We start from the raw sequence: 9,681 nt of genomic DNA, 5'->3' as shown, positions 1-9,681 counted from the left end.
CCGCACCATTGCATAAGAGAAACATGTCCAAATTTTTTCTGTTCCATAGAGATCATGTGCATAACATGGAAGAATGTATCCACTTAAAGAACGAAATCGAGGCCTTGATAAAGAGAGGATGTGTGTGTGTGTGTGTGTGTGTGTGTATATATTAGCATTTGTGAAAAAAGGAGACCGCCGAACAGAAGCTCACGAGCATAAGAAGCCAGAGGTAGAACATAAGGGAGAGCAGAATGTGGGAGAGATTGCTGTGATTTTCGATGGACCGGCCAACAGAGGAGATAATGGAGGTGCCTAGAAAAGGTACAAAAAAAAAGTGCTCTTGACGGAAAGAAAGGAGTAGAATCACAAAAAACAGAAGCAAAAGGATGCTATTACATTCAAAAAAGAAGCTGAAGAAGGTGTGCAGCAGCCTCACGATGACGCCTTGGTAGTGTCACTACTAGTGACCAATTACTGAATAAGGAGGGTGTTGGTGGATAATAGGAGTTCAACCAATATAATAATTCTGGTTGGTACTACAGGAGATGAAGATTGGAAAAGAGCGGCTAAAACCAATCTCCAGGGAGACGTAGTCCATCCTATGGGCATCATAATGCTCCCCTTGGCAATTGGGACATCTCCGCAACAGATTATCCTGATGACAGACTTCCTGGTGGTTGATCGCCCTGTAAGAACCCGAACCGTGATATAGGGAAATTAATTAATTAAGAGAGGGGTAAATTGGTAACTAAGCAAGCTTCATCGACGAAGCCAGAGTTTGTCGATGAAGTCTTTGTAGTTCTCGGCAACGAAGTGTAGAGTCTCGTCGACGAGGAGTGGCCAGGTCAAAGGATTATAAATATATATTTTCATTACTTCTCAATTAAGAAAACTCAAATTTAGTTATAAATAGATATTTTCATTACTTCTCAGCTAAGAAAACTCAACCTACTCTCTATCTCTCTAGATTTCTTCGTCGTATGTAGCGAGAATTGTAGATCTGACGTTATTACAAGGATCAAGGAAGGATTCTCTACAAGTTCTATGGATCGGATCGTTGATTCGGGTGTCTTCGGGTTTTGGCTCGGAATTGAGGTAAGGCTCGATTTTCAAATCTGATCCGGTAGTTGTGTAGAAAATAAGTTTGTGAGCATATTTTGTATTGTGGTATGTAGGTTTTGGAACTCGGTTCGCGGTTTAGGGGCTTGGAGTTGAGGATTTGTCATTTGTGGAAAGGTAAGGGGATTCAGTTTATGTCGGTTATTTTTTGAAATCGGACTAGGTAGAATTGTGGTTCACGGTCCTGTGTGCGTTTTGGTTACTCATTTGGGGGATCTAACGGGTAAAATTATGGATTTTTCATATTACAGTTTTGGGGAAAAGGGGGTATTGGATTGCATCCCTGGTTTTGTTGAAAACTGTATGTATATGTAATAGGGATGGTCATGCCTTAACTTTATATTAAACTGTATATGTTTGGAAAACATGATTTTTGGATTTCCAAATTGGTGTGATTTGTTTGGTTATATGAGCATGCATGGTTGTGTTTTATTGAAATGCAATAGGAACTGGGTTCTGAGTTGTTCCAAATACTGAAAGAGTGTCCGACTCTATATCCATGGGCGTATGAAATCGCTGGGCCATGTTTGGCAAGAGTGTCTGGCTCTATATCCGAGGGCGTGAGCCTTACCGGCTGATCACCGAAGGGTGTGGATCCACCAGTTTGTACCGGTACGATGCCATGGGAGCCTAGGGTTTGCCATGTGCTAGGGACGCCGTGTATCACAAGCCGGCTACAAGCCGACACCAGATATCGCGGGCCAGCTAAGGGCTGAAGGGTGTGATGACACCGGTTTGATCATGTGTGTGCGTGTGCATGTATGCACTGTACTGGAACCGTTTTATGAAAATACTGGAATTGCATTTAACTGTGTATGTTTTGCTGTCATGATAACACTCAAATGCTACACACCGATATAACATGTATCTGCCTTACTGAGAGGTGTCTCACCCCTGCTGTATGTACATATTTTTCAGGTCCTTTGGGTAATCAAAACTAGCGTCTTATTGTTGGGAGCGTAGTGGTTAGTGTACTGCGAGAAGTACTTAGGTAAATACTAGGACTATACTGGGTGGTATGTTGGTGGTTTTGGCTGACACCCGAGTTTGTGTTGTATTTTTATGGGGTTGACTCCTTGTATAGACTCTATTATGGTACAGTTTGTGTATAGAAAGACTTATTTTCCACTGTGTACCTGTTGTGTATGTAGATATGTATAGGGTGCCTGGGAACCCCACAGGGTCGGACCCTCTTTCATTGTACTGTATCTTGATCTTGTAAGATACAGGTACAAGTTAGGTTACTTTTTCACCCTTAAGTCTAATTACTGGGTTTGGGGTGTGACAACTAGGTATCAGAGCTAATCAGGTTGTTAAGTCTTGCAGACTTGGTTAGGCATAGCTGTGTGTACATACCAAAGCATAGGAGGTTGGATGGGGGTAGAGTTGGTTGAGGGATGTTATGTTGCTAAACCGGGACTCATCGGTGGTGTTCTGTGTTTTTCCTAGAATAACAATTTCAGTAAAATCACGGCAAACCATTGATGACTTTCATTTCAGTGTGATAGGACAGACCTAGACCTGACAGGTGATAGTTAACATGATTAGGGTTAGATAATTGTGTTAACTGCACATGTTGTAGGAGTCTTGATAAAACTCTGTTATGTTTTTAGAATGGAGCCCAAAGATAATGACCTAGGAAGTGGCTCCGAGGAGACGGCGAGTGATGAGTCTCCTACTATGCCTCAAGGACTGACAAGACAGGTCCTACAGGAGATTGGGCGGAGTGTCAAGAGACGCAAACGTTCTCCTACGTATGTGGGATACACCATTGAGAGATTCACACGCAAGCATCCTCCGACGTTCTCAAGGGGACATGACCCAACAATAGCAGAGGACTGGGTCGAGAAGATTGAGAGGATTTTGGAGGTCCTAGACTGCACAGACAGGCAGAGAGTTCTTTATGCTACCTTCCAGTTATTTGGGGAGGCAGGGCGATGGTGGACTGCCGTGAGTCTGCTGGAGAAGCATACGGCTGGTCCTGTGGAGATGTCTTGGAGCCATTTCAAGAAAGTGTTCTTTGATAGATACTTCCTGGCTTCTATACGTGACGTTAAGGCAGATGAGTTTTCTACGCTAACTCAATGGAGTATGACAGTGCAGGGGTATGCTACTCGGTATATAGAGCTATCCCAATTTGTGCCATGTTTGATCTCGAACGAGTGTGAGAAGACTCGGAGGTTTCGAGAAGGGCCTAAAGAAGGACATCCGCAGATTAGTGGGTATGCTTCAAATTCATGAGTTTTCGGTTTTGGTGGATAAAGCCACTGTGATTGAAACTGGTATCTAAGAGGACGAGGTGGATCAGGAACTGAAGAAGAGACCAGTAGCTTCTGGTTTTCAGTCTGGATCTCGTCAGGGATCGTGGAAGAAGAGGAACAAGGGCTCAAGTTACTGAGAGAATACTGAGCATCAGGGTTCTCAGATGAGCCAGGTGGGTGATCGTTGTACCAGGTGCCATAGATGGCATAGCGGTAAGTGGCAGTTGTTTAGGGGTAACTGCTACAACTGTGGTCAATCGGGTCACATGGCTCGGGATTGTCACGCTTCGAAAAGAAGTACGCCTTCTTCGAGTCAAAATCGGGGGAGTAATCAGGTATCCTAGGGAACCCACTTGACGAATACAGCTCTAGCAAGGGTGTACTCGCTTACTCCGGTGTATGCTGAGCATGAGGGGAACGTGGTGACAGGTACTATGATGTTGCTTTTAAATAGAGCTGTAGTTTTATTTGATTCGGGTGTGACCCACTCCTTTATATTTGTTAATTTTGTGAAAATGTGTGGGGTGGAGACTCAAGTCATGGAAGAGGAATTGTCTGTAGCCACACCATCTGGGAGAATATCATTCTGTAGAAGAATGTTGGAAGACTGCCCAATAGTAATCCAAGGGAGGCTGCTACCAGCAAACCTTGTAGTATACAACATGTCAGGGTTTGATATTATATTGGGAATGGTTTGGTTATTATCCAGATATGTTGTGATCGACTGTCGTAGGAAGGTGATAGTGTTCAGACCTCCTAGGGAGCAGGAGTATGAGTTTGTGGGATCGTGTGTGCGTTCGACGCCACAGATTCTATCAGCATTGCAAGCGAGGAAATTACTCTTAGACGGATGTCAAGGGTACTTGGCTTGTGTGAGGGAACCACCGCGGGATGAGTTGAGGCTCAAGGATATTCGAGTAGTCAGCGAGTTCCCAGATGTGTTTCCAGATGATTTACTCGGCTTACCTCCGAATCGTGAGGTGGAGTTCGCGATAGAGTTGCTGCCTGGTAAGGCACCGATCTCTAAAGCTCCATACTGGATGGTTCCAGCAAAACTTCGGGAGTTGAAGGAGTAGTTACAGGAATTAATGGATAGGGGTTTTATTCGACCTAGTGTTTCGCCCTAGGGAGCTCCAGTATTGTTTGTGAAGAAGAAGGAAGGGTCGATGAGTATTTGCATTGATTACTGTGAGATCAATAAGGTGACTATGAAGAATCACTACCCATTGCCTCGTATTGACGATCTCTTCGACTAGCTGCAAGGGACTTAGGTCTTTTCGAAGATTGACCTGCGGTCAGGATATCATCAGGTGAGGGTTCGATCTGAGGATGTGACGAAGACTGCTTTTCGAACTAGATATGACCACTACGAGTTCTTAGTCATGCCTTTTGGGTTGACGAATGCTCTGGCGGTATTTATGGGTCTGATGAATAGGGTGTTCCATGAGTACTTGGACCGATTCGTTGTAGTGTTTATTGATGACATTCTGGTGTACTCGAAGAGTTCGGAGGAGCACGAGAACCATTTAAGGTTAGTATTATAGATTCTACGGGAGAAGAAGTTGTATGCTAAACTAAAGAAGTGTGAGTTTTGGTTGAATCAGCTTGCATTCTTTGGCCTTGTGGTGTCTGGAGATGGTATTTCAGTTGATCCTAGCAAGATCGAAGCTGTGGTCAACTGGGTAAGGTCGAAGAGTGTGCAGGAGGTTCGAAGTTTTCTAGGACTGGCGGGTTATTATCATCAGTTTGTGGAAAGGTTTTCTAAGTTGTCTAGAACTCTGACTCGATTGACCAGGAAGGGGGTAAAGTTTGAATAGACCAGTGATTGCAAGCAGTGTTTTCAGGAATTGAAGTATCGGCTGGTTACTGCTCCAGTGTTGACCATTCCTTCGGGGGATGGCGATTTTGTGATTTATAGCGACGCGTCTCTAAAACGTTTGTTTTGCGTGCTTATGCAGTAGGGTAAGGTAATAGCTTATGCTTCTCGGTAGCCAAAGGATTATGAGAAGAATTAACCTACACATGATCTAGAGTTGGCTGCTGTTGTATATGCACTGAAGATTTTGCAACACATGGTATGCAATGCGAGATTTTCACAAATCACAAAAGCCTCGGGTACTTTTTCACGTAGAAGGAGTGGAATATGAGGTAGAGACGGTGGCTTGAGTTGATTAAGGACTCTGATTGTACCATCAGTTATCACTTGGGAAAAGCTAATGTGGTAGCTGATGGGTTGAGTCGAAAGTCGAATCACGTGGCAGTATCTGCAGTTGTAGCTCAGCATCACATTAGACAGGATCTGGAGAGCTCAGGTATAGAGTTAGTGCGTGATGATCATCAGGTTTTCCTTGCTAGTTTGGTGTTCCAGCAAACTTTGTTTGAGCGTATAAAAGCCGCGCAGGCTAGTGATGCGAAGTTGACAGAGGTTGTGGAAAAGGTGCAACAGGGATTGGTTTCAGAGTTCAATATATCTAATTAAGGTGTGTTGAGGTTTGGGGCTAGATTATGTGTTCTGAACGACGATGAGATTAGAATGACAATTCTGGAATAAGCGCATCGTTCTTTGTATTCGGTACATCCAGGTAGTACAAAGATGTATGAAGAGACAGATTGCCCAGTTTGTGGAGTAGTGTTTGACGTGTCAACAGGTGAAGGCTGAACATCAGAGGCCGGCAGAGCCATTACAGCCCTTAGCTATTCTGGAGCGAAAATGGGAGCATATTTCGTGGACTTTGTGACCGGACTGCTGCCAACACTTCACGGGTAGAATAATCTGGGTGATTGTGGACAGGTTAACGAAATATACTCACTTCTTACCGATGAAGGTTAGCTACCCTTTGAGTAGGCTAGTAGACATGTATGTGCGTGAGATAGTTAGAATGCATGGGGTACCGGTGTCCATTGTATCAGATCGAGACCCGAGGTATACTTCTCAATTCTGGACGAGCTTGCAGGAAGCATTGGGGATGAAGCTTACTTTTAGTACAGCGTTCCACCCCCAGACTAATGGACAGTCGGAGAGGATGATACAAATTTTGAAGGATATGTTGCGGGCTTGTGTGTTAGATTTTGGTGGTAGCTGGATACAATTTATACCACTAGTAGAGTTCGCTTATAACAACAACTTCCAGGCTATTATTGGGATGACACCGTTCGAGGCACTGTATGGTCGGAGGTGTCGATCTCCTCTGTATTGGAGTGAGGTTGGTGAACATCAGGTGTTAGGACCTGAACTTGTGCAGTAGGCATCTGAGAATGTAGGTTTGATCCGAGAAAGGATTAAATCAGCTCAGAGTCGGCAAAAGAGCTACTCAGATGTTCTCCGCCGTTAGTTGGAGTTTGAGGTGGGGGTAAGGTATTTTTAAGGATCGCTCCAAAGGGGTGATGAGATTTGGGAAGAACGGCAAGCTGAGCCTGAGGTACATCGGACTATTCGAGGTTCTTGAGCGAGTGGGTCTGGTAGCCTACAGGATTGCACTACCCCCAGCAGTCTCGAGGGTCCACGATGTGTTTCACGTATCCATGTTGAGAAGGTATGTGTTGGATCCTTCACATGTTATTAGCTACGAGAATGTGGAGATTGGGGATACTTTAGCGTATGACGAGATACCTGTTCAGATTTTAGACCATAAAGTTCAGAAGCTACGTACCAAGGACATATCTTTGGTGAAGGTATTGTGGCAGAATCATGAGGTTGAGAAAGCTTCTTGGGAATTGGAAGCAGAAATACACCGGAAGTATCCACAGTTGTTCTGAGTTATGTACATTACCCTACTTTGTATTGGAATAGGTAGTTGGTCTTGAGGAGTGTGTGTATTTGTGAACTCCTGAGACGATTTATGTTTGTAACCACGGTATTCTTCCGCCATAAGTGAGGGTATGTATATGTTATGATGAGGCTGCTTTATAGTAGTCGCTGGTTTTCTTCTTAAATTCGAGTGTATAATTAATTTCATGAATGAGTTTATGAATAAGAGATAGCAAATTTCGAGGACAAAATTTTTGTAAGGAGGGGAGGTTGTAAGAACCCGAACCGTGATATAGGGAAATTAATTAATTATGATAGGGGTAAATTGGTAATTAAGCAAGCTTCGTCGATGAAGTCTTTGTAGTTCTTGGCGACGAAGAGCAAAGTCTTGTCGACAAGGACTGGCCGGGTCAAAGGGTTATAAATAGATATTTTCATTACTTCTCAACTAAGAAAACTCAACTTACTCTCTATCTCTCTAGATTTCTTCGACATATGTAGCGGGAATTGTAGATTCGACATTACCACAAGGATCAGGGAAGGATTCTCTACAAGTTATATGGATCAGATCATTGATACTATCTTCAGGTTTTGGCTCGGAATTGAGGCAAGACTCGGTTTTCAAATATGATCCGGTAGTTGTGTAGAGAATAGGTTTGTAAGCATATTTTGTATTGTGGTATGTAGGTTTTGGAACTTAGTTCACTGTTTAGGGGCCTTGGAGTTTGGGATTTGTCATTTGGGAAAAGGTAAGGGGATTCAGTTTATGTCGGTTATTTTTGAAATCGGACTTAGTAAAATTGTGGTTCACAGTCCTATGTGCATTTTGGTTACTCATTTAGGGAGATCTGACGGGTAAAATTATGGGTTTTTCATATTACAGTTTTGGGAAAAATGGGATATTGGGTTGCATCCCTGGTTTTGTTGAAAACTATATGTATATGGTGATTTATACTATGTAATAGGGATGACCATGCCTTGACTTTATATTAAACTGTATAAGTTTGGAAAACATGATTTTCGGATTTCCAAATTGGTGTGATTTGTTTGGTTATATGAGCATGCATGGTTGTATTTTATTGAAATGCAATAGGAACTGGGTTCCGAGTTATTCCAAATACTAAAAGAGTATCCGGTTCTATATCCGTGGGCGTATGAAATCACTAGGTCATGTTTAGCAAGAGTGTCCGACTCTATATTTGAGGGCGTGAGCCTTATCGGCTGATCACCAAAGGGTGTGGATCCACCAGTTTATACCGATACGATGCCATAGGAGCCTGGGGTATGCCATGTGTCGGGGACGCCATGTATCGCAGGCCGGCTACGGGCCGACAACGAATATAGCGAGCCAACTACGGGCCAAAGGTTGTGACAACATCGGGTTGATCATGTGTGTGTGTGTGCGTGTATGCATCGTACTGGAACCGTTTTGTGAAAATACTGGAATTGCATTTAACTATGTATGTTTTGCTGTTATGATAACACTCAAATGCCACACACCGATATAACATGTATCTGCCTTACTGAGAGGTGTCTCACCCCTACTATACGTACATATTTTTTAGGTCTTTCGGATAACTGGAACTAGCATTCTGTTGTTGGGAGCGTAGTGGTCAGTGTACTTCGAGAAGTACTTGGGTAAGTACTAGGACTGTACTAGGTGGTATGTTGGTGGTTTTGGCTGACACCCGAGTTTGTGTTGTATTTTTGTGGAGTTGACACCTTGTATAGACTCTGGTGTGGTACAGTTTGTGTATAGAAAGAATTATTTTCCACTGTGTACCTGTTGTGTATGTGGATATGTATAGGGTGCCTAGGAACCCCACGGGATCGGACCCTCATTCATTGTATTGTATCTTGATTTTGTATGATACATGGACATGTTAGGTTACATTTTCACCCTCGGGTCTAATTACTGGGTTTGGGGTATGACACGTCCTTCGGTCTACAACATCATACTGGGCCATCCAACACTCAATGCAGCCTGGGCTGTGATCTCCTCCTATCACTTGAAGGTAAAATTTCCTATCCCACATGGAGTCGGAGTGGTGAAAGGGGATTAGACAGCGGCTTACAACTACTATGTAATGGCACTATAGAGGAAGATAGAGGCACGGGAGACCCTAGCCATTGAGGATCTTGGATAAGAGGGGAGTACCCACATATTAGTACGCTACATAAGGATCTCATAAGTATTCCAATAAAGAGGGACTAGGAGAGGTGCGTTCAAATTGGGAGCCATTTACCAAAGCCCCTAGGAGAAGAGTTGATCCGATTATTGGGTGAATATGCGGACATCTTCACATGGTCAGCCAAGGATATGCTAGGGATCGACCTCGCAATCATTCGCAATCATTGAGCATAAATTATAGGTGAACTCGAATCATCGGCCCGTGAAGCAGAAAAAGAGGAGTTTCACCCTAGAAAAAGTCAAGGTGATTAATAAAGAGGTAAGCAAACTTTTAAAAGGTAACTTTGTCAGGAAAGTCAATTATCTAAAATGGCTCAGCAACATTGTTATAGTGAAAAAGCCAAACGGAAAATGGCGGGCTTGCATCGATTTCCCATTAT

This window comes from Malania oleifera, chromosome 8 (assembly GCF_029873635.1).
Source record: "Malania oleifera isolate guangnan ecotype guangnan chromosome 8, ASM2987363v1, whole genome shotgun sequence".
NCBI classification, from domain to species: Eukaryota; Viridiplantae; Streptophyta; class Magnoliopsida; order Santalales; family Ximeniaceae; genus Malania; species Malania oleifera.
This window is presented reverse-complemented; position numbering follows the sequence as displayed.